Genomic DNA, 24,212 nt, shown 5'->3' on the forward strand with positions numbered 1-24,212 from the left:
CCGTGCAAATCTTTCGGTCGTTTTTTAACCCACTTCCCGTGATCCAATCAAGCTGACATTTTGCACACAGACTCGTTGTGCGTGACAATTAATTGTCGTGAAATTTTTTTTCCAAAATGTTACACTGTTTAGGGAAAAAAATATTAAATATTTAATTACCAATTGCTTAATGGTGGCAGACAATCATCTGACCCATAGGTGGCAGCCATCTCAAGCCAGAGGACGAGAGGACTCTAGCCGCCACGCATATAAAGGAATTATAGTGAAAAACTTTGTTTTTACGGGTTAATTTTTTACCTGGGTGACGCCAAACCTTTGCGCAACAATGGAAGCGAGGTAGACATCTGAATCCGGTTGCACGAACAATGATAAAACATTACAATCCATGTGTAGGTTCGCTCAAAAAAATAAAAACGATACATAAACGCACAAAGACAAAGACCCCCCCCTCCCACCCACCCCCGTATAGCCTCAACAGACTGCTAGGGCAAGTGCCGTTAGCGAGCAGCAACCTCTTCTTGGTTCTTTCGGTAAAGTCACGTAGAGTCTACGTGACTTTACCGAAAGAACCAAGAAGATGAATCCCTGCAGTCACGAAGGCTTTAAATCGAAATTTGAGCAGCAACCAATGAAGGCCGGAACGGCACACTAAGGGGGGTGGGTGGGTGGCCAGCACCGCGCCCGGCCGCCTTTGTCTCCCTCGTAGCGATGTTCATATTAATTTCGAGAAACAGTCGACTTAGGCGGAGGCCCAGGACCAGATAGAAAACACACACACAAGACACAGATCCCCCGTATAGCCTTAACACACTGTTGGGGCAAGTGCTTGCTAGCGAACACAACAGAGTGACTAACGCGTGGGCAAGGGGGTCTCCATGGACTCCCCCTAGGTCAACTCAGCCTTAAATGAGCACCTGATGCGCTGTGTAAATACCGCCGCTGGGGAGACAAAGGCGGTCCGGCGTGGGTTGCTGGTCACCCACCGACTCGTGTACCGAGCAGACCTTCAAAGGTGCTCGCTTACAGCACTTGCCTCACCCGTATGTGAAGGCTATACGGGAGACCTTTGTCTTTGTGTGCGTGATGCACGGGGGAGTGTTTCACGCAAGCGTGTGAGGATTGTGCCTTTGTGAATGCGTTGTGTAAGTGTGTGACGTCTGTGTAAGTGGGTCAGGTGTGTGTATGTGTGTGTGTCTTTGTTTTTTTGAAGTGTGTATGTGTGTGTTCACCTTGTGTGTGTACAGAGTATGTTTAGAGTGTGTGTGTGTGAATAGAGTGTGTGTAGTGTGTGTGTAGTGTGTGTAGTGTGCGTAGAGTATGTGTGTAGGGTGTGTGTGTAGTGTGTGTAGTGTGTATGTCGTGTGTGTGTAGAGTGTGTGTGTGAATAGAGAGAGAGTGTGTATTGTGTGTGTGAGAATAGAGAGTGTTTGTGTAGAGTGTGTGTGTAGAGTGTGTGTGTGTGTATTGCGTGTGTGAATAGAGTGTGCTTGTGTGGAGTGTGTGTGCAGTGTCTTTCGAGCGCGAGTGGATAGAGTGTGTGTAGTGTGTAGTGTGTGTAGTGTGTGTAGAGTGTGTGTGTAGTGTGTGTAGTGTAGTGTGTGTATTGTGTGTGTAGTGTATGTGGAGTGTGTGTGTAGTGTGTGTTTAGTGTGTGTGTAGTGTGTGTGTGTAGTGTGTGTAGTGTGTGTGTATAGTGTGTGTGTGTGTGTAGAGTGTGTGTAGTATGTGTAGTGTGTGTGTAGTGTGTGTGTAGTGTGTGTGTAGTGTGTGTGTGTAGTGTATGTGTGTAGTGTGTGTGTGTAGTGTGTGTGTAGAGTGTGTGTGTAGTGTGTGTGTAGTGTGTGTAGTGTGTGTAGTGTGTGTGTAGAGTGTGTGTATAGTGTGGTGTGTGTGTAGTGTGTGTAGTGTGTGTGTAGAGTGTGTTTGTAGCGTGTGTGTAGTGTGTGTGTGTAGTGTGCGTGTGTAGTGTGTGTGTGTAGAGTGTGTGTGTGTGTAGAGTGTGTGTGTGTGAATAGAGTGTGCTTGTGTAGAGTGTGTGTGTAGTGTGTATGTAGTGTGTAGTGTAGTGTGTGTAGTGTGTGTGTAGTGTGTGTGTAGTGTGTGTAGTGTGTGTGTAGAGTGTGTGTGTAGTGTGGTGTGTGTAGTGTGTGTAGTGTGTGTGTAGAGTGTGTTTGTAGCGTGTGTGTAGTGTGTGTGTGTAGTGTGCGTGTGTAGTGTGTGTGTGTAGAGAGTGTGTGTGTGTGTGTAGAGTGTGTGTGTGTGAATAGAGTGTGCTTGTGTAGAGTGTGTGTGTAGTGTGTGTAGTGTGTGTGTAGTGTGTGTGTAGTGTGTGTAGTGTGTGTGTAGAGTGTGTGTGTTGTGTGTGTATGTCGTGTGTGTGTAGTGTGTGTGTGTGTAGTGTGTGTAGTGTGTGTGTAGAGTGTGTTTGTAGCGTGTGTGTAGTGTGTGTGTGTAGTGTGTGTGTGTAGTGTATGTGTGTAGTGTGTGTGTGTAGTGTGTGTGTAGAGTGTGTGTGTAGTGTGTGTGTAGTGTGTGTAGTGTGTGTAGTGTGTGTGTAGAGTGTGTGTATAGTGTGGTGTGTGTGTAGTGTGTGTAGTGTGTGTGTAGAGTGTGTTTGTAGCGTGTGTGTAGTGTGTGTGTGTAGTGTGCGTGTGTAGTGTGTGTGTGTAGAGTGTGTGTGTGTGTAGAGTGTGTGTGAATAGAGTGTGCTTGTGTAGAGTGTGTGTGTAGTGTGTATGTAGTGTGTAGTGTAGTGTGTGTAGTGTGTGTGTAGTGTGGTGTGTGTAGTGTGTGTAGTGTGTGTGTAGAGTGTGTTTGTAGCGTGTGTGTAGTGTGTGTGTGTAGTGTGCGTGTGTAGTGTGTGTGTGTAGAGTGTGTGTGTGTGTGTAGAGTGTGTGTGTGTGAATAGAGTGTGCTTGTGTAGAGTGTGTGTGTAGTGTGTGTAGTGTGTGTGTAGTGTGTGTGTAGTGTGTGTAGTGTGTGTGTAGAGTGTGTGTGTTGTGTGTGTGTATGTCGTGTGTGTGTAGTGTGTGTGTGTGTAGTGTGTGTAGAGTGTGTGTGTAGAGTGTGTGTGTGTGAATAGAGAGAGTGCGTGTGTTGTGTGTGTGTGTGAATAGAGGGTGTTTGTGTAGAGTATATGTGTGTAGTGTGTTTAGTGTGTGTGTAGTGTGTGTGTAGTGTGTGTGTAGTTTGTGTAGTATGTGTAGTGTGTGTAGAGTGTGCACAGAGAGAGTATGTGCGCGCGTGTGTATAATTGGTAGGTGTAGCGCCGTCTAAATGTTTATGTTTAACTTATTACTATGTTTACATGTCAGTAATATCATACATCAACCTTTCCGCCCTGGGCATGTGTGTGTGCATGTGTGTGTGCATGTGTGTGCGTGGGTCTCTGCGTAAGCGTGTGAATACAAGCGCACGCAAACCGAGGCACGCACAACCCCCGTGTGTGTGTGTGTCCGCGTGCGCTACAGGGAGCGGTGGGGCAGTGGTTAGCACCATGCGCTATGGAACAGATGTCAAGGAACCCGGGTTCGATTCCCGCTCACGGCCAACGTTGACGACCAATGTTCGAACGTAAGTCCTGGGCCTCCCCTAGGGTCGACTCAGCCTTAGACGAGTGGTACCCGGCGCGGCGTATAAACATCGCCACTGGTGCTGTCCGACCAATCCCTAGTGTGCCGTGCCCAGCCTTAATAGGCGCTCGCTAACGGCACTTGCTCCCAACAGCCGATTAAAGGCTATACGGGGGTTCTTTGCCTTTATATAGCGCATACACGCGGCAACACGCGTGCAGTTTCTAAATTGCGTGTACGCGTGAGTGCGTGTACTGGTTACTGTTGCTCAACACACGCCGACAGCGTTAAGCGGCCAGCCACAAACAGCGCTATTTTCATCATCGTTGTGATGAGTTGAGTTCATTGTTTTTTTGGGCAAAACTTAGAGCCCAACACTTTTCACGCAGGAAACGAAGTGTACCTCACCGAACACTAACATTAACCGAACACTAACAACCTAACATTAACAACCTAGCATTCAATCTTGCAACAGCGTATTTAATCATCGCGGTCAAGGGACAAACACCCATCACAAGTAATATGAAACACAAGTGACGCCTCTTCTTGGTTCTTTCGGTAAAGTCACGTAGAAGGGAAATAATAAAATAATAAAAAGAAAACATAATAAGATAATTCTCACGACGTTTCGGCCACAACGCAAGCAGCCGTCCTCAGGCGAAGAACAGGTCTGTCGGAAAGACAGCGTCTGAATGAAACACCACCAGGCTTGGAGCGTATATTTAAGCTGAGTTGGAGGGGGAAGTGACGCCATCACATCTATCCCTCTATTTAATAACGCAACAGGAGGATTTCTCCACAATCCTGTCTGTCGCCTGATGATGCTGGTTGTAATTTCTGGTGTAACGTCGTACTCGAATTGCAATTGTCGTGGGTTTACGCTCCAACACACCGGTTAGTGCTGCACTAGTAACGAATTGATACGTTTTGTTCACGTGACAAACCCCTTACTGATCGGCTGTGTCGGGTGGTGGCGGGTTTAACGACACAATTATATTTACGCGATCTAACCCCAAACGAAAACCTCTATTGTGGATAACAATTTAAATACGAGTTTGTTCAATTTGAGCGAAGGCTTTGAGAGAGAGAGAGACTTTGGGCAAGAGAGATGTGGGGAGTGGAATCTCGATTAAAAAAAAAAGTCCGTGGGACGCTGCCACTGGGGGAGACAAAGGCGGCCGGGCGTGGTGCCTACCACCCATCCCCTCGTGTGCCACAGTTCCAGACCTTTCATCGCTAACAGCGCTTGCCCCAACGTTCTGTTAGGGCTATACGGGCTAGCTTTGTCTTTGCGTCTGTCAGGTGTTACGAATGTGTTGAGTGCCTGTGCACACACACACGCACACGCACACACACACGCACACACGCACACACACACACGCACACACACACACGCACACACACACGCACACATGCACACATATATACGCGGAGTTCGATTCCAGCTCGCGGTCGACATCAGTCGCGGTCTACCGCATCTAAGTACATAAGAAATCTTCTTGGTTCTTTCGGTAAAGTCACGTAGAAGGGAAATATTTTATTATTAGAAGGGAAATATTTTCTACGTGACGTTACCGAAAGAACCAAGAAGATGAATCCCTGCAGTCACGAAAGCTTTAAATCGATACATAACAAATGTTACAAACAAATGCTACACCAGTGTGTGTCGTTCGCTGCGTATTTGCACGCACATTCATTTCCCAGTGAACGAGTGGTGGCGCAGTGGTTAGCGCGACCAGCACGGCGCACGATGTTTGACTCTCCGCCCCAGGAACTGATCCTGTTAAGGCTGAGTCAACCTAGGGGAGGTCCAGGCCCGGTTTTTCAATGTTCGCCAGCGTTATTGGACGTGAGCGGGGATCGAACTGGTGCGGCCCGGGTTCGTAGCGCAGCGCTCTAACCACTGCACTACCGCCCCCCCCACCGTACAAAGGTACAGACACATACCAACAAAAATATACACACACCTACACACATCTACACAAAAAAGACAAAGCTACCCCCCCTACACACAACCACACACTACACACACAAAGACAAAGATCCCCCGTATAGCCTTAACAGACTGTCGTGGCAAGTGCTGTTATAGCGAACACCTATGAAGGCCGGAACGGTACACGAGGGGGTGGGTGGCCAACACCACGCCCGACCGCCTTTGTCTCCCCAGTGGCGATGTTTAAACACCGCACGAGGTACTAATTTGAGGCTAAATCGACCTAGGGGAGGCCCGGGACCGGTTCATATAATCGTCACCTGGTGTTGGTGGCCGTGAGCGGGACTCGATCTCGGGTCGCCGGGTTCGTAGCGCTACACTACACACACACACAACCACATACTACACACACTACACACACTACACACACTACACACACAACCACACACTACACACACAAAGACAAAGATCCACCTATGAAGGCCGGAACGGTACACGAGGGGGTGGGTGACCACGCCCGACCGCCTTTGTCTCCCCAGTGGCGATGTTTAAACACCGCACGAGGTACTCATTTGAGGCTGAGTCGACCTAGGGGAGGCCCAGGACCGGTTCAGATAATCGTCACCGGTGTTGGCCGTGAGCGGGAATCAAACCCGGGTCGCCAGGTTCATAGCGCAGCGCGCTCACCGCTACACTGCCGCTACACTACCGCTCCCCACAACACACACACAACCACACACACAACCACACACACAACCACACACACAACCACACACACATCCACACACACAACCACACACACACTCACGCTCACAGCCCCGGCTGTAATTTTGAGGAATCGTTCCCACATGAGCGGCTGAGACGTGTGGCTCAGCGAATGGAGCAGGCTCCACTCTAATGAGCCACCACCCTCCACTCTCTCTCGCGCTGCCTCTGAGCCGCCTCGAGCCTCGAACTCCACGTGGTTATTAATAGACACGCGGACAGAAAATTACCCCCCCCCATCTCCTCCACCATGCCATACCACGCGTTCCTACCACAGACTCACAGAGGCATAGACACACACACACATAGACACAGAGAGACATACATAGTGCACACACAGAGGGAACACGACATAGATTCCCCCAGTGCTGAATTTTACACACCGCACCAGGTGCTACTAATTTGAGGCTGAGTCGACCTAGGGGAGGCCCAAGACCGGTTCAGATAATCGTCACTGATGTTGGCCAGGGAGCGGGAATCGAACTCGTTGTCCCCGGGTTTGTAGCGCAGCGCGCTAACCGCTACACCCACCGCTCCCCATGCAAAGACAAAGATCCCCCGTATAGCCTTAACAGACTGTAGGGGCAAGTGCTGTTAGCGAGCACCTATGAAGGCCAGAACGGTACACGAGGGGGTGGGTGGCCAGCACCACGCCCGACTGCCTTTGTCTTCCCAGTGGCGATGTTTACACACCGAACTAGGTACTCATTTGAGGCTGAGTTGACCTATGAGAGGTCCAGGACCGGTTCAGATAATCGTCACTGGTGTTGGCCGTGAGCAGGAATCGAACCCGGGTCGCCGGGTTCATAGCGCAGCGCGCTAACCGCAACACTACCGCTCCCCACAGTCACACACACACAGTCACACACACACACTCACCCATACACAGTCACATACACCCAGTCACACACACACACACTCGCACACACACAGTTACCCACACACAGTCACCCACATACAGTCACACACACTCACCCACACACAGCTACACACACTCACCCACACACTCACCCACACACACTCACCCACCCACTCACTCACCCACACACAGCCACACACACTCACTCACCCACACACTGCAGGTAACCTCACTTCTCTCTCTCTCTCTGTCTGCGTCTTCCCTCGCACCGCTCCAACGTGGAATTCCTCCTCCTCCCATCACCGTCGCCCCCTCTCTCCCCCAAACTCTTGCATCAACAATAACAACTTTGGATGTAAAGCTTTCGTGACTGCAGGGATTCATCTTCTTGGTTCTTTCGGTAAAGTCACGTAGAAGGGAAATAATAAAATAATAAAAATAAAACATAATAAAATAATTCTCACGACGTTTCGGCCACAACGCAAGCAGCCGTCCTCAGGTGAAGAACAGCTCTGTCGGAAAGACAGCGTCTGAATGACAGACCTGTTCTTCACCTGAGGACGGCTGCTTGCGTTGTGGCCGAAACGTCGTGAGAATTGTATTTTATTATGTTTTATTTTTATTATTTTATTATTTCCTTTCTACGTGACTTTACCGAAAGAAACAAGAAGAACAACAACAACCTCGGTTCAATTCGGGTATCGGCTTCACTGTCATCGATTGCATCGTCCGCGGTGCTGTCTGCTTGCTGGCCGTCTGGCGTTTCGTGGACATAAGAGTCTGCGCCTGAGCAACTGGTATTTGTCAAAGTCCACATTGTGTACATTCATGTATCTGGTGATGCTGTTGCCGCTGCGTTGGCAGTGATCCGCGAACGCAATTAACAGCAGCAACAAGAATAAGTAACTCGATGTGCTCGTCATTAGCGGCGTAGCTTTAAGATAATTTATAGGGCGACGTTTCGGACAATGAGCCTTCGCGTGGATAACGAGAGCCGGACACAGCATGGGGTGGTCCTGATGGACATCGAAGTTTTTGTTACTTTTGGTTTCGTCTTCTGATGGTCCCGTTTCTAAATAGGCCACGCGCATCGTGGCTAATTGAGTGACAGACAACCCCCTTTCATACAAAAGTATGAACACTAAATAAACGAATTCATATTCAAAGTAAAAATTATACAAGGACATCGATTCCCCGCTAACCCCACCCCCGCAACCCATTAGGCCAAGGGTATCTGAATATACCACCCAAACATACATGTACACGCACATTTACACGTATGTTTACATGTACTCAACACAGATTGTATATTTAAAATATATGTGATCACTCTTAAGCGTTTACATGAATCGCGATAAATATGTACGCTTTCTAAACGAACATATAACTACAATATCGTCCTGATTATAAGACGCACTTTTTTCCAACATCTTTCAATTTCACGATAAGTTGACCGTTGTTTAGTCTTAACATGTAACTACCATATTGTCCTGATTATAAGACGCACTTCTTTCCAACATCTTTCAATTTCACGCTAAGTTTGACCCTTGGTGCGTCTTATCATCCGGCAGCTGTTCGCGCGACCAGGTAATTGTACCAACTCGATTGACACTTTCACAAGTGAGCTGATTATATTCCGAAGGAAACAAAAAATATACGATAATCGCATTCTTTATATAGACAGATATTATATATACGCGTGCACACCTACCGGGGTTAAAGGGCGCACTCACCCAACCTTTGATTTAAAATAAAATGGTGAGAAAAATATTGATGACAATAACGATGACGCGTCGCGTTCGTTTTGGCGAATAAAAGCAACGAATTCCGTAATTGCGCTTAAACTATACGATGGCGTTTGACGCATCCCCGCCAGCCGTAGGATCTTCCCGGGAAGGGCTCAGTTGAGACATGAGCGGTGATTCGACCCCGAGCGAGGCAACTCCCCGTGCTCGCTTCGATATTTTCGACTTCTCACTACCAGCGGAGTCGCGCTCGAGATTTGAGTCGACGCTGCGGCAGATCTGGTCCAGACGAGAGCCCGCACCCCTCTCCCAGCCAGCCACCACCACCCCACGCCTCTCTCTCTCTCTGTCTCTCCACGTTCATTGGACGCAATAACAAAACAACAACAACCGCCATTCGCCACTAAGTGGCGGTGACGTCACCAGGACGCTTGTGCCAGGCCATGTGCACCTTGAGGCCACGTGAAGTGTCGAACGCCCGCTGGCAGGAGGTCACGGGGCAGACCCAGCAGGTGCCACGGGTCGACTGACTGAGATGACCGAGATGACTGGCTGATGCACCACCTGTGCCCCCTACTGTACCAACTTGCTGTGCTTTAGCTACTCGGCGCTCCGCTCGTTGTTGTGAGCGTCGCTCCTCCACCCTCCGTTGTTGTTGGAGGGCGACTGCCTCCAACTGCCCAGTAGCGTCCATCACGAGCCTCCTCCACTGAGGCCGATCTTGACACCGCTGGTACCAGTTATCGGCAAGTCCACTCAGCTCCACGTCCTCCTGTACCACATCACTCCATCTCTTCTCTAGCCCGTGCTGCGCCCGTTTAGCCCCCCTCGATCCGGCCGAACAAAAGCTGTTTAGGCATGCGGTGGCTGGGCGAATTAAACATAAATAACAAAACACACACACACATCTATAGTTCGCGATACGAGCTAGTCATCAACGTCGCTCTGTGGACGTTATCGGTAACATAGGAAGGAAACGTTGAGGCCTTATAATCCGAAGAATACGGTCATAAGTGCCGGCGTCAATATTCACCCGACGAGGTTTCCCTGTCACGATCGGAGCGATGCTATTGATTTGCGCATATGAGCTCGGTGGCTTGGGGAAGCCTCCATCCAGCAGTGGAGACACCACATGGTGTGTGACACGTGTAGCCGTAGGCTGCGTTCAACTCTATCGCCTGCACTGCAGCTAACTTGGGATGCTGGCGGCACACAGAGCTGTGAGAAGCACGCACAGACCACACGGACGGTGCAAAGGCAAAGTTCCCCCGTGTAGCCTCCACAGACTGTTGGGGCCAAGGGGCAATGGAGGCTGTTAGCGAGTCGCGCAACGAGGCTGGTGGCGTGGGCCAGGAATCAGCACGCCCGTCCGTCCGCCTTTGTCTCTCCCTCCCCCCCCCGTTCCCCACCCTCCCCCTCCCCCCCCCCGCAGTGCCGATGTTTACCCACCCGCAGCAGTTACTCATTTAAAGCTGAGTCGACCTAGAAAACAGACAGCAGTGTGGCTCACGCCGGCATTTACGCAACTTTGGGGCGTCACGATCAGAGCCGCTGGCTGATCTGGGCGACTCTGCGAGAATCCCGTCCCGAGGTCCCCTGATGAATCAGCGCGCGGTCTGTGTGTGTGTGTGTGTGCTTTAATTGAGCTGTCCAATTAAGGGCGTGTTTATTTGTTTGCTCAATTAGTGTCGGAGAGACCCCCCGCGGAGGTGTTGGCGGGGCGGGGGCAGGAGGCGCCGTGGGGGGTCTGCGGGCTCGAGACGCGCTACTTCTCAGCAGCAGCATCATCAGCAGCATCATCAGCAGCAGCATCAGCAGCAGCAGCATCAGCAGCAGCAGCATCATCATCAGCAGCAGCATCAGCAGCAGCATCGTCAGCAGCATCATCAGCAGAAGCATCATCATCAGCAGCATCAGCAGCAGCATCATCAGCAGCAGCAGCATCATCATCGTCAGCAGCAGCATCATCAGCAACATCATCATCATCAGCAGCATCATCATCATCAGCATCATCATCAGCAGCAGCAGCAGCAGCAGCATCATCATCAGCATCATCAGAATCAGCAGCATCATCAGCAGCAGCATCATCATCAGCATCATAATAATCAGCAGCAGCATCATAATCAGCAGCATCATCGGCAGCATCATCGGCATCATTAGCAACAGCATCAGCAGCCGTGGTCAATCGACTACTGGATGAAGACCTCCCCAAGGCGCCTCCACCATAATCATCACGACGATCCTGACTACTCCCATCATCATTATCTTCACGATCATCATCTCTATCATCATCATCATCACCACCTAGACTATCATTATTACTCCTAATCATAATCATCACGACGATTCTGACTACTCCCATCATCGTTATCTTCACGATCATCATCTCTATCATCATCATCATCATCACCTCGACTATCATCATTACTCACAATCATCATCTGCACGACGATTCTTAACATCATCGCTACTGCCTTCAACAATCATCGGGCACCATCGTCTGACAGCGCTTCACCATCGGCCACGGTCGATCCACTCTCGCGATGCTGTCGATGCATCGATACGCGCGGCGATTCCGCTCCGCCCACACACGGCACACGACTCTCGGGACACGCGTTCCATCCTTTGGCTGCCACTCCGTGATGAGTCTCGACCACCGCGCCGTGCGCTGGTCCTGGAGGATGGTGGTGGTGATGGTGGTGGTGAGGATGGTGGTGGTGATGGTGGTGAGGATGGTGGTGGTGGTGATGGTGGTGATGGTGGTGATGGTGAGAATGGTGATGGTGATGATGGTGATGGTGAGGATGGTGGTGGTGATGGTGAGGATGGTGATGGTGGTGATGGTGAGGATGGTGGCGGTGATGGTGGTGAGAATGGTGGTGATGATGGTGGTGATGGTGGTGGTGAGGATGGTGATGGTGAGAATGGTGGTGGTGAGGATGGTGATGGTGAGGATGGTGGTGGTGGTGATGGTGATGGTGAGGATGGTGGTGATGGTGAGGCTGGTGATGGTGATGGTGAGGATGGTGGTGATGGTGATGGTGAGGATGGTGATGGTGAGGCTGGTGATGGTGGTGATGGTGGTGGTGGTAATGGTGAGGATGGTGAGGATGGTGGTGGTGAGGATGGTGATGGTGAGGATGGTGATGGTGGTGATGGTGAGGATGGTGATGGTGAGGCTGGTGATGGTGAGGATGGTGATGGTGGTGAGGATGGCAAGGATGGTGATGGTGAGGATGGTGATGGTGAGGATGGTGGAGGTTAGGATGGTAGTGGTGGTGGTGGTGAGGATGGTGAGGATGGTGATGGTGGTAATGGTGAGGATGGTGGTGGTGAGGATGGTGATGGTGAGGCTGGTGATGGTGGTGGCGAGGATGGTGATGGTGAGGATGGTAATGTTGAGGATGGTGATGGTGAGGCTGGTGATGGTGGTGGCGAGGATGGTGATGGTGAGGATGGTAATGTTGAGGATGGTGATGGTGAGGCTGGTGATGGTGGTGGCGAGGATGGTGATGGTGAGGCTGGTGATGGTGGTGGTGAGGATGGTGATGATGCCGCTTGAGAAGCACGTGTTCTCTAATCCACGTCCTCTGTGTGTATCTCTCAGTGTAAGTTCCCAGCATGTCATATATTAGTACAGCATTATCATTAAGGTCTCAATATTTTAGTTTCTTATTTTTATTATTATTTAAGGTGATTGTGTCAAAAATATTTTTTTTTGTAACTAAAACATTTTGACTGTGGATATTAATGACGACGACATTTTTTTTTTTATAAAAGGGCTCCATCCAGCAGTCGACTGATAAAGGACTGCATTTTAAAATTATATTAACAATACATTTACTTTAATATTCTCCTGATTATAAGACGCACTTTTCAATTGTGCATTTCAAATCAAAAGTTGGGGGTGCCTGCTATAATCCGCGAGCTTCGTGTACGACCACGTGTTTTTTAAAAACCGCTTTCATTCACACAGGGCACACGTTTAGAGATGTGTCTTACTGTTCAGCGAGTCTTATAATCAATATCGTAATTAATATAATGATTACGGCACGCGGGAAATAAAGAACACATATAGTTACACTGAGATTACATAGCAATATACATACGTTTTAATAGATATATGTACATTCATACACGCACAAAGACCAACATACACATAGCGCCTTTCACCAATTGTCGTGGCAAGTGTTGTTAGCGAGCACCTATTAAGGCCAGCAACACGCCCGACCACCTTTGTATCTCAATTTCCCAATGCTGATTGTTCGCGCAAAGCACCAGGTACTCATTTGAGGCCGAGTTGATCTAGGAGAGGCCCACGACAGGTTCAGATAATCGCCACTGGTGTTGGCAGTGAGCGGGAATCGAACTCGGATCGCCGGGTTCGTAGGGCGGCGCGCTAACCACTGCGCCACCGCTCGCTCCCCAGATACGTACAAATACAAAGATCCCCCGTATAGCCTTAACAGACTGTTGGGGCAAGTGCTGTTAGCGAGTAGCATTTGTGAATGCCGGAACGGCACCCGTGGGTAGTGGATACATACACACATATACATACACACATATACATACAGATACACATATACATACACACAAATATATACACACATATACATACACATTTATACATACACACACACGTGTACATACACACATACATACAGAGACACACATACATACAGAGACACGTATACATACACACACGTATACACACGTGTACATACACACACGTATACATACACACACATACACACGTATACATACACACATTTATACATACACACATATACACGTATAAATACACACATATACATACAGAGACACGTATACATACATACACATATACGTACATGCACGTATATACACACACATATACATGTATATACAGGTAAACATATACGTATACTTGTATACATACACATATGCACGCACTTATATAAAGACAAAGATCCCCCGTATAGCATGAACAGACTGTTGGGGCAAGTTCTGTTAGCAAGTAGCTCCATTGAAGGCCGGCACGGCACACGAGGGGGTTGGGTGTACATACGTGTGTACATGCACGTGTGTACACACACGTGTGTGTACATACACACACGTGTACATACACACACACACACATATATATACATACACACACGTATACATACACGCTGGCGTACATACATACACGTATACATACACGCGTATTCATACACATGTATGCATACATACGCACACGTATACAAGTCTGTACACACGCTTATATTACACATATATACGAGACATACGTACACTCGCGCGAACCTAGGGGCAGCCCTGGTTAATATCCGTGAACGCTCGCGGCTTCACTCAAAGTGGCCGTGACAGAGTCGGTCACTCTGTGTCGGCGGCGCGAGTGGTCCAAAGTTACCCCCCCCCCTAAAAGAATGTTTATTAAATTTAAATATATACTGGGATTAAACAGCCACGCAACATCGCTCATCGCCTCCCCACCGGCAACCATATTTGGATATCTGCGGGGAAAAAAGCTTTATAGCTCATCGGATTCCTCCAGAATAAATATTCAGATGTTTGCCTCCTCGATCATCACTCTCGAAAGCGATAGACTCTAACCCCGGCTGGTCTCTTGGCTTTTCTTCTCGATGAAGACAACGTACATGGACGTGTAACGCATCCACACATACTCGGATACACGCGTGCAAGTGTTTGTGTGTGTTTATATATATACATTTAAATAACAACTGGACTGGCGAAAATGATAAGGAATTACAATGATGGTCTAAATGGGCCTAATTACATGCAACAAATATAGTAGGAGTACAGTACAACATCAAGTACAAATATAGTATATTTATATAAAAAATATAATACGAATCTCTGTCCCCCCCCTCTCTCTCTCTGCTTCTTGTTGTGAGCAAAGTACACATTTGCCATCACCGAAAATTATCAAAATTTCAAAACCGAAGTGAATGACACCGCGGATATCTGATCGGATTCACGGACAAGAAGTTTTTGTTTTTCGCTCAGCCGACAACAAAAATCAAAAATCGCTGCCGCTTCGCCACCTGTCACCATCGGTGCACCGAGTAATTCGCCGCCCTGTGGAGTGGGACGCTAAAGCTGATAGAAAGCGGGACGGGGGAGGGGGCTCACTAATTTTGGGGGGGGTGGCCGAGTCGACCTAGGAGAGGCCCACGACGCGATGCAAGGTAATTCGCTCGGCTAATTCGGCCGTGCATCGCACGTACCGATATACATTCGTAACTCCACCCACCTACATGCATACGTACAAACGCGCGCACACCGATAACCGCGTACAAAGATCACCCGCATAGCATCTAGCAGACTGTTGGGGCAAGTGCTGTTAGCGAGCACCTATGAAGGACGGATCGGCACACGAAGGGATGGGTGGCCAGCACCACGCCCGGCCGCCTTTGTGGCCGTGAGCGGGAATCGAACTCGGTTCGCCGTCTACGTAGCCCAGTGCGCAAACCACTGCACTACCGCCCCCCCCCCCCCCACCATACACAGACACACACACATACCAACACAGCTACACACACACACACACACCTACACACAAAAGACAAATATACTCCGCCCCGTATAGCCTGAACAGACTATTGGGGCAAGTGCTGTTAGCGAGCAGCACCTATGAAGGGCGGCACGGCATGGCCAACACCACGCCCGGTCGCCTTTGTCTCCCCAATGGAGATGTTTACACACCGCACCAGGTACTCATTTGAGGCTGAGTCAACCTAGGCGAGGCCCAGGGTGGGTTCAGATAATCGCCGCCGGTGTTGACCGCGAGCGGGAATCGAACCCCGCGGACGTCGAGTTGGTAGCGCAGCGTGGCGCTGACCGCTATCCCACCGCTCCCCGCCACACACACAACGCGCACGCACAGGTAAGCCCACCGCTTCGACTCACCTGTTGCGGCGGCAAAGTCGAGAGGCGATGCGGGGGGTGTAGGGGGTGGTGGTGGTGGCAGGTGGCGGCGTTGGGGGGGGGGGAGACACAAGGGGATGGAGGGAGGGGGTCGTTGAAGGTGGGGGGGAGGGAGGGGGTGGTTTTCTTGACACTGAGTTCCACTCTTCCCCGTGGAGTGGAGCGAGAGCGCGAAGTGAGAGTCGCAGAGAGTTGGGGAGGAGGAGGTGGAGGAGAGTCAGCGACGGGGGGAGATCGACTCACGACTCACACACGGCCCTGACATGGCGAGCGGGGCGAGAGAGAGAGACACACACACAGGGAGAGAGAGAGAGAGGAGAGAGTCACGGGGAGAGAGAGAGAGAGAGGAGAGAGACACGTGGAGAGAGAGATCGCGAGGCAGGGAGAGTGCCACGGGGAGTGGCAAACGGGGAGAGTCCGGAAGAGTGAGAGACAGGGAGAGGCACGGAGTGAAAGAAGAGAGACACCACGAGAGAGAGAGACACACACACAAGGAGGGAGGGAGGGGGGGACACGGGGGGAGAGAGGAGAGAGATACGTGGAGAGAGAGAGCGCGTTGGCTGTGTTCGCAAAGGGCGTCGTAGTAAGAATGCCTCCTCCTCGCGAGGAGACATGAATTTTTTCACATCGGCTCTCTCCCTCCCTCTCTCTCTCTCCCCACCTCTCTCTCTCCCTGTCGCTCCCCTGAGCGCCGTTGCAGAACCGCGAGGCCGCACAAAAACGAAACAGCCACAGCCATTAAAACACCCCCACCGCCCATCCCCTCTATCACCAATACCCCCCATTCCTTAGACCCCCTCGACCCCTCCCTCTATCCCCCTTCATCCCCCATCCCCCCTATCCTCAATACCCCCTCCCCTCTATCCCCTATACCCCCTCATTTTATCCGCTCGACCCCCTCCCCTATTTCCATCTCTCCTGAAGTAGAAGATTAGCGATGGGCAGATTCACATTTATGCAATTCCGAATTTGTCGCTGTGATCCCTACCCCGCGTATCGATAGTTCAATTTTAATGTGCAAATGCCATTGAGGGAATGCGTGCGCTGTCGTCTCGCTGTGCTCTGTTGTTGTTGTTTTGGTATCTTGCCCCAAGCAGGGATTTGGTGTTGTAATATCGGCAGAAATTTGATGTACTGATGCAACTTTTACTCGTGAATTCATGCTCAATTAAAGTGACGTGTTGACTTTTTGTCTACGTTGCACTCATATCTCTTGTTGTTGTTGTGTTGTTGATTGTTGCGACTTGCTTATCCCGCTCCAACTGCACACGAGTGAGAAAGAGCTTTACAGCTAATCGGATTCTTCCTCGCAGCCTTTCTACAGCTTTGGAATTGAAGATGCATTTTGAACTTCAGACTTTTACTTATTTAGTTAGTTAGGGGCGCGCCACGGTCGTGAGATGTTAGCTCCCTCGCCTGGTGTGCAGGAGGTCGTGAGTTCGATTCAGACCCTGACGCCTGCTGCTGTTTATTTGGAGTTTGGGTGTCTCTCTCGTCATCATCACGTTGGCGAGGAAATGTTAACTACCTCGCCTGGTATGGAGGAGGTCGTGGGTTCGATTCAGACCCTGACGCCTGCTGCTGTATATTTGGAGTTTGGGTGTCTCTCTCATCATCACGTTGGCGAGGAAATGTTAACTACCTCGCCTGGTATGCAGGAGGTCGTGGGTTCGATTCAGACCCTGACGCCTGCTGCTGTTTATTTGGAGTTTGCGTGTCTCTCTCGTCATCATCACGGTGGCTAGGAGATGTTAACTACCTCGCCTGGTATTCAGGAGGTCGTGGGTTTGATCCCGACAATGACGCCTCCTGCTGTATATTTGGAGTTTGCGTGCCTCTCTCTCCCCGTTGGTGCGTGGATTTTTCTCCGGGTCCTCCGGTTTCCCCCTCCACATTTAGAAACGTGCGTTTAGACTATTTAGATAATCTTGCTGCTATAAATGTCCAAATGATGGGCCACTTTGTTGAGCCATCATTTGTGGCCAGGTCGCTTTTGAACAATAAGTTGATACTTCAGTGGGCTTTGTCTGGTAGGATGGGGATGGATTAGTGTTGTTGTGTTTGTTTGTGTTTAGGTGATTTCTTTACCTTGCTTGTACTTTGCATTCCTATCCTGGTTTTTGTACCGCTTGTTGTTGTCACGTTCTTACCCGCCCACGACTGTACATCTCTGAAAAAGAGCTTTACAGCTCACCGGATTCCCCCTCCCCCCCTCCAGTATAAATAAATACTCTGATTCTGAAATAAACGTTTCGAGTCGGGGGCCTTGAATAGGTGGCGTGACGTCATCGACGTGCCCCCCCCCCCACCCCCGCACAGGTGAGAATGAAGTGATCGCTTCCAGTTGATGCGTCCACGTAACAAGTTGGAATGTCACATTCTTGGGTTTTTTCGGTAAAGTAACGTAGGTAAAAAAAATAAAAAATAAATTTAATAAAAGTAAAAAAAAATCACGACGTTTTGGAGGCAACTAAGAAACCACTGCGTTAGATAATGCTACATTATGCCAGATATGTTACTAGAAAGGTATACGGTATATATATAAAAACTCAAGCGGTAAGTATAACCCATTCATCACAGTTAATTAGTCGTACTGAGTGGTTAGTAATGTTAGAATAGTTCCTGTGTTAGTCTCAATGACATGATGCATTATTTGGTGACTGCGCAGGCAGCGACGCGTAAGCACAAATAACAACAACAACACTCATTTTACGTGCTACAACGAAGGGCCATAGCCCGAAACGTCGCCGCGTATTTACTTTTACTTCCAAGGCCACACGCGGCGCTATTGACGGAGCGAGTCGAGTTAGCGTTCATCATTAAAAGCCGCGCTGAACCGGTAACCACGTAACAACTACTTTGCAGTATTACACATGTACTTTTTTACGATTGAGGCTGCAGGAAAGGTTTGAGAACCACTTCTCTAGACCCTAAGCGAAACTCCTCCCCCACCCCCCCCAAGAGTCACAGACAATATAAATGCAAACACAGCACACACGCACACACACGCACACACGCACGCGCACACACACGCACACACGCACACACATGTAAACACGCACGCACACACACACACGTGCACACGCACACACACGCGCACACACGCACACACGTGCACACGCACACACGCGCACACACACGCGCACACACACACGCGCACACACGCACACACGTGCACACACACACGCGCACACACACACGCGCACACACACGCACGCACACACGCACGCGGGTTTTAACAGCCCCTGTCGGTCTCCATGCGAGTGGGGGGTGGGGGGTCTCTATGAACTGGGACGCAGCGACATGACCGGTGGGTGACTTCTCTCCGTGAGCCAATGGGCGCGCGAGGCGTTGGAACTCTCGCCTCTCTCTCGTCTGCTACCCCCCCCCGCCGCTTCTCCTCCAAACTCGCCGCATCGCCATCGGCCCACATTTGACCTCCGTCTCTATCCTCTTCTCTCATCTCACGAGGAGTTTCATCAATTGCCGGAGGAGTGGGGGGAGGGGGGAATGGGCCAACACCCCCCCCCCCCTCCCCCACCATCAGCTCTGGGTGTGAGTATAAACTAAACTATTTAAACACATTTTTCGTTATTTTATTCACCAGGAAAGGCCCACTGAGTTTTGTAGCTCTTTTTAAGAAGCGGCCTGACCACAAATGATAGCCAAACGAAGCGGTTAATCACGTGGACAAGTCTCGCAGGCAAATACCTCTGAACGCGTGATGTCTTTTCTAAAACGTGGAGGGGAAAAGCCGGACGACCCGGAGAAAAATCCACGCGACCACGTGGGAGAGAGAGAGCCACCGCAAACTCCAAATAAACAGCAGCAGGCGTCAGGGTCGGGATCGAAAACCACAACCTCCTGTACACCAGGCGAGGGAGTTAACATCTCCTAGCCACCGTGATGATGATGAGAGAGACACACACACTCCAAATATACAGCAGCAGGCGTCAGGGTCGGGATCGAAAACCACAACCTCCTGTATACCAGGCGAGGGAGTTAACATCTCCTAGCCACCGTGATGATGATGAGAGAGACACACACATTCCAAATTGACAGCAGCAGGCGTCAGGGTCGGGATCGAAAACCACAACCTCCTGTATACCAGGCGAGGGAGTTAACATCTCCTAGCCACCGTGATGATGATGAGAGAGACACACACATTCCAAATTGACAGCAGCAGGCGTCAGGGTCGGGATCGAAAACCACAACCTCCTGTATACCAGGCGAGGGAGTTAACATCTCGCCACTCGAGTATGGGACATGCGTGCAGAGAGAAAGACGCAGGAATGATCCCAGAGAATGCGGCAGAGGGAAGGGGGAGGAGGGCGAGGTGGTCGAGATGTAAGAGGAGCACCATGTGACGCATCGTGACACGTGGTCACTTAACACGTGGCGCATGGCACGTGTCACGCTCCCTCGCTCTCTCTGCACTTTCTCGCTCGCTCCCTTGCAAACTCCACTCTGTCCCCTCTTTCTCATCCTCTCTGCCCCTTCCTTTTTTTTTACGATCAGTGGAAACAAGAAGATGCTCGGTGTAGTCGGCACTTTGCTTCGTTCATCATTTTGTATTTTTTTTTAACTTTGCTTTATGTAAACCCCCACCTCTCGCTCACTCTCTCGCTCACTCTCTCGCTCACTCTCTCGCTCCCTCACTTTCTCGCTCACTCTCTCGGTCACTCTCTCGGTCACTCTCTCGGTCACTCTCTCGCTCACTCACTTTCTCGCTCACTCTCTCGCTCACTCACTTTCTCGCTCACTCTCTCGGTCACTCTATCGGTCACTCTCTCGGTCACTCTCTCGCTCACTCTTTCGCTTACTCTCTCGCTCACTCTCTCGCTCACTCTCTCGGTCACTCTCTCGGTCAATCTCTCGCTCACTCTCTCGCTCACTCTCTCGCTCACTCTCTCGCTCTCTCTCTCGTTCTGCACGCAACCCTTCTCGCAGTCCGACGGCCTGTCTCCCATTCTCTCACTCTCTCCCCCTTCCACCCTCTCTCCCAACGGGGCTTTAAACGCTCTCTCCGCGCGCTCTCTCTCTCGCTCTCTCAGGGCGCGCGTCTCTCTTTTCAAGTCCCAGTTTCATCCCCCTCGTCTCCCCTTGCGCTCGCATCGATCCCATCCCTCCCCCCACATCCTCCCATCCACCCCACCACCTCCCCCGCTGCCCTAAATCATCCCGCATCTCGCGTCTCCCGCTTTGATCGCCGAGTATCGACTCGGCACCCCAGCCGTCTCCTCCTCCCGTCTCTCAGCCTCTCTCCCCTCGTCTCGCCCATCCCTCTCCCGGCCCCCAGTCTCCCTCCCTCGCACCCCCACCACCCACCCCATCGCTTGAGTTTTATTGCCAATTTTCTGAGCGGTCATAACCGTCGCTGTCTTGTGAGGAGCGCACGTCGCGGCAGCAGCATCAGCAGCATCAGCAGCATCAGCAGCAGCATCAGCAGCAGTAGCAGCAGCAGCAGCGGCAGCAGCAGCAGCGGCAGCAGCAGCGGCAGCAGCAGCAGCGACTCCCTGGTCCGGGCGAGAGGCGCCGATTAATTTCTCTGGCTCGGCGAGAAAGAGAAAGAAAGATGAGAGAGAGAGAGAGGGAAAGTCACACCGTGATGTCTCTCTCTTTTTTTTTGTTTACGATCAGTGGAAATAAGAAGATGCTCGGTGTAGTCGGCACTTTGCTTCGTTCATCATTTCGTTTTTTTAGTTTTTTTATGCTTTCCTTTATGTACCCCCCCTCTCGCTCACCCTCTCGCTCACCCTCTCGCTCACTCGCTCACCCTCTCGCTCACCCTCTCACCGTCCCGCTCACCCTCTCGCTCACTCGCTCACCCTCTCGCTTACCCTCTCACCGTCCCGCTCACCCTCTCGTTCTCTCTCGTTTTCTCGCTTTTTGTTTTTAACTACGACAAGTGCTGCATCTGCACGCAGCCCTTCTCGCAGCCCAACGGCCTCCGACGGCTCCCTTGTCTGCCTGTCTCCTCTCTCCTCCTCTCTCCCTTCATCAGAGCTCGCGTCCGTGTTGATAATCTCTCGCACACCAAGAGGCAACGATCATAAAACCCCACCAACGTCACACCCACCACCCCCCTCAACCCCCAATCTGTGTATCCTGCCCCAAATAAAGCAGATATATAATGGGCGACGTTTCGGACAATGGAACTTCTTCGTGGGTCAAGAAAGTTCTATCAAGAATGATGTTTTTTGTTGTTGTCTGTGGTTGTGCACCACTGTCTACGCAGTATCATCACGTACTTAGTTGGGCCTTGTGGCGAGTGCTGTTAGCGAGCTCCTATTGTGGAGAGAGCGACGTGGCATCTACGCTACCGCTCCCCATACCCACACACACAGACAAAGATCCCCCGTATAGCCTCTGAACAGACTGTTGGGGCAAGTGCTGTTAGCGAGCAGCACCTATGAAGGCCGGAACGGCACACGAGGGGTGGGTGGCCAGCACCACGCCCGGCCACCTTAGTCTCCCGAGTGGCGATGTTTAAACACCGCACTAGGTACTAATTTGAGGCAGAGGTGACCTAGGGGAGGCCCAGGACCCATTCAGATACTCGTCACTGGTGTTGGTCGTGAGCGGGAATCGAACTCGGGTAGCCGGGTTGATGGTGCAGCGCGCTACCTGCTACACTACCGCTCTACACACTCACACACACACTCACTCGCTAACACACACACTCACTCACTCGCTAACACACTCGCTCACTCACACACACTCACTCGCTAACACACACACTCACACACACACTCGCTCACTCACACACACACTCACTCACACACTCACACACACACTCACTGACACAATCACACACTCACTCGCTAACACACTCACACACACACTCACTCACACACTCACGCACACACTCACTCACACAGTCACACACACACTCACACACTCACTCACTCACACACTCACACACACACTCACACACACTCACACACACACTCACACACACACACTCACTCACTCGCACACTCACGCACTCACTCACTCACACACTCACACACACGCTCACTCACACACTCACTCACACACTCACACACACACTCACACACACACACTCACTCACACACTCACTCACACACTCACGCACACACTCACACACACTCACTCACACACTCACACACACTCACTCACACACACACTCACACACTCACTCACACACACTCACACACTCACACACACACTCACACACTCACTCACACACTCACACACTCACTCACACACACACTCACACACTCACTCACACACTGACACAACCACACTCACACACACTTACACACACTCACACACTCACTCACACACTCACACACACTCACACGCACACTCACACGCTCACTCACTCACACACTCACTCACACACTCACACTCACTCACACACTCACACACTCACACACACACTCACTCACACACTCCCACACACTCACTCACACACTCTCACACACTCACTCAGACACTCACGCACACACTCACACACACTCACTCACACACTCACACACACTCACTCACACACACACTCACACACTCACTCACACACACTCACACACTCACACACTCACACACACACTCACTCACAGACACTCACACACTCACTCACACACTCACTCACACACTCACACACACACTCACTGACACAATCACACACTCACTCGCTAACACACACTCACACAGTCACACACACACACTCACACACTCACTCACACACTCACACTCACTCACACACTCACACACACACACACTCACACACACACTCACTCACTTACACACACACTCACACACTCACTCACACACTCACACACTCACTCACACACTGACACAACCACACTCACACAAACTTACACACACTCACACACTCACTCACACACTCACACACACTCACACGCACACTCACACGCTCACTCACTCACACACTCACTCACACACTCACACTCACTTACACACTCACACACTCACACACACACTCACTCACACACTCCCACACACTCACTCACACACTCTCACACACTCACTCACACACTCACTCACACACACACTCACACATACACTCACACACACACTCACTCACACACTCACACACACACACACTCACTCACACACTCACACTCACTCACTCACACACTCACACACTCACTCACACACTCACACACTCACTCACACACTCACACACACACTCACTCACACACTCAGCCACGCGCGGGGAAGGCGGAATGAACTCCGCCTCGTCGCCTTGGATCTCTAATTCAGCCCCTGGAACCAGCGCGGCGCGACGATTCAAACATTTCCCTGGGGGACCTGCCGCTCCCGAAATCCGCCTCTGGTTTATAGCCACGCACTCGGCACACACAGACACACATCATCAGAGAGCACACCGCTACACTGCCCGGCTTCCACTACACACACCTCAT

General features: G+C 50.7%; 1 protein-coding gene across 1 annotated transcript in view; it reads right to left on the bottom strand.

The window, feature by feature from the left end:
- LOC133354376 (pituitary homeobox 3-like) overlaps positions 1 to 16,140 on the bottom strand; it is a 115,658-nt gene extending 99,518 nt beyond the window's left edge. Inside the window, exon 1 of the mRNA XM_061571172.1 lies at positions 15,784 to 16,140. The gene's annotated coding sequence lies outside the window, so the exon portion shown is untranslated. The remainder of the gene's footprint in view (positions 1 to 15,783) is intronic.
- Positions 16,141 to 24,212: the final 8,072 nt, after the last annotated feature.

This window comes from Lethenteron reissneri, chromosome 47 (genome assembly GCF_015708825.2).
Source record: "Lethenteron reissneri isolate LAM-NWPU_2019-01 chromosome 47, ASM1570882v1, whole genome shotgun sequence".
In the NCBI taxonomy this organism is placed as follows: domain Eukaryota; kingdom Metazoa; phylum Chordata; class Hyperoartia; order Petromyzontiformes; family Petromyzontidae; genus Lethenteron; species Lethenteron reissneri.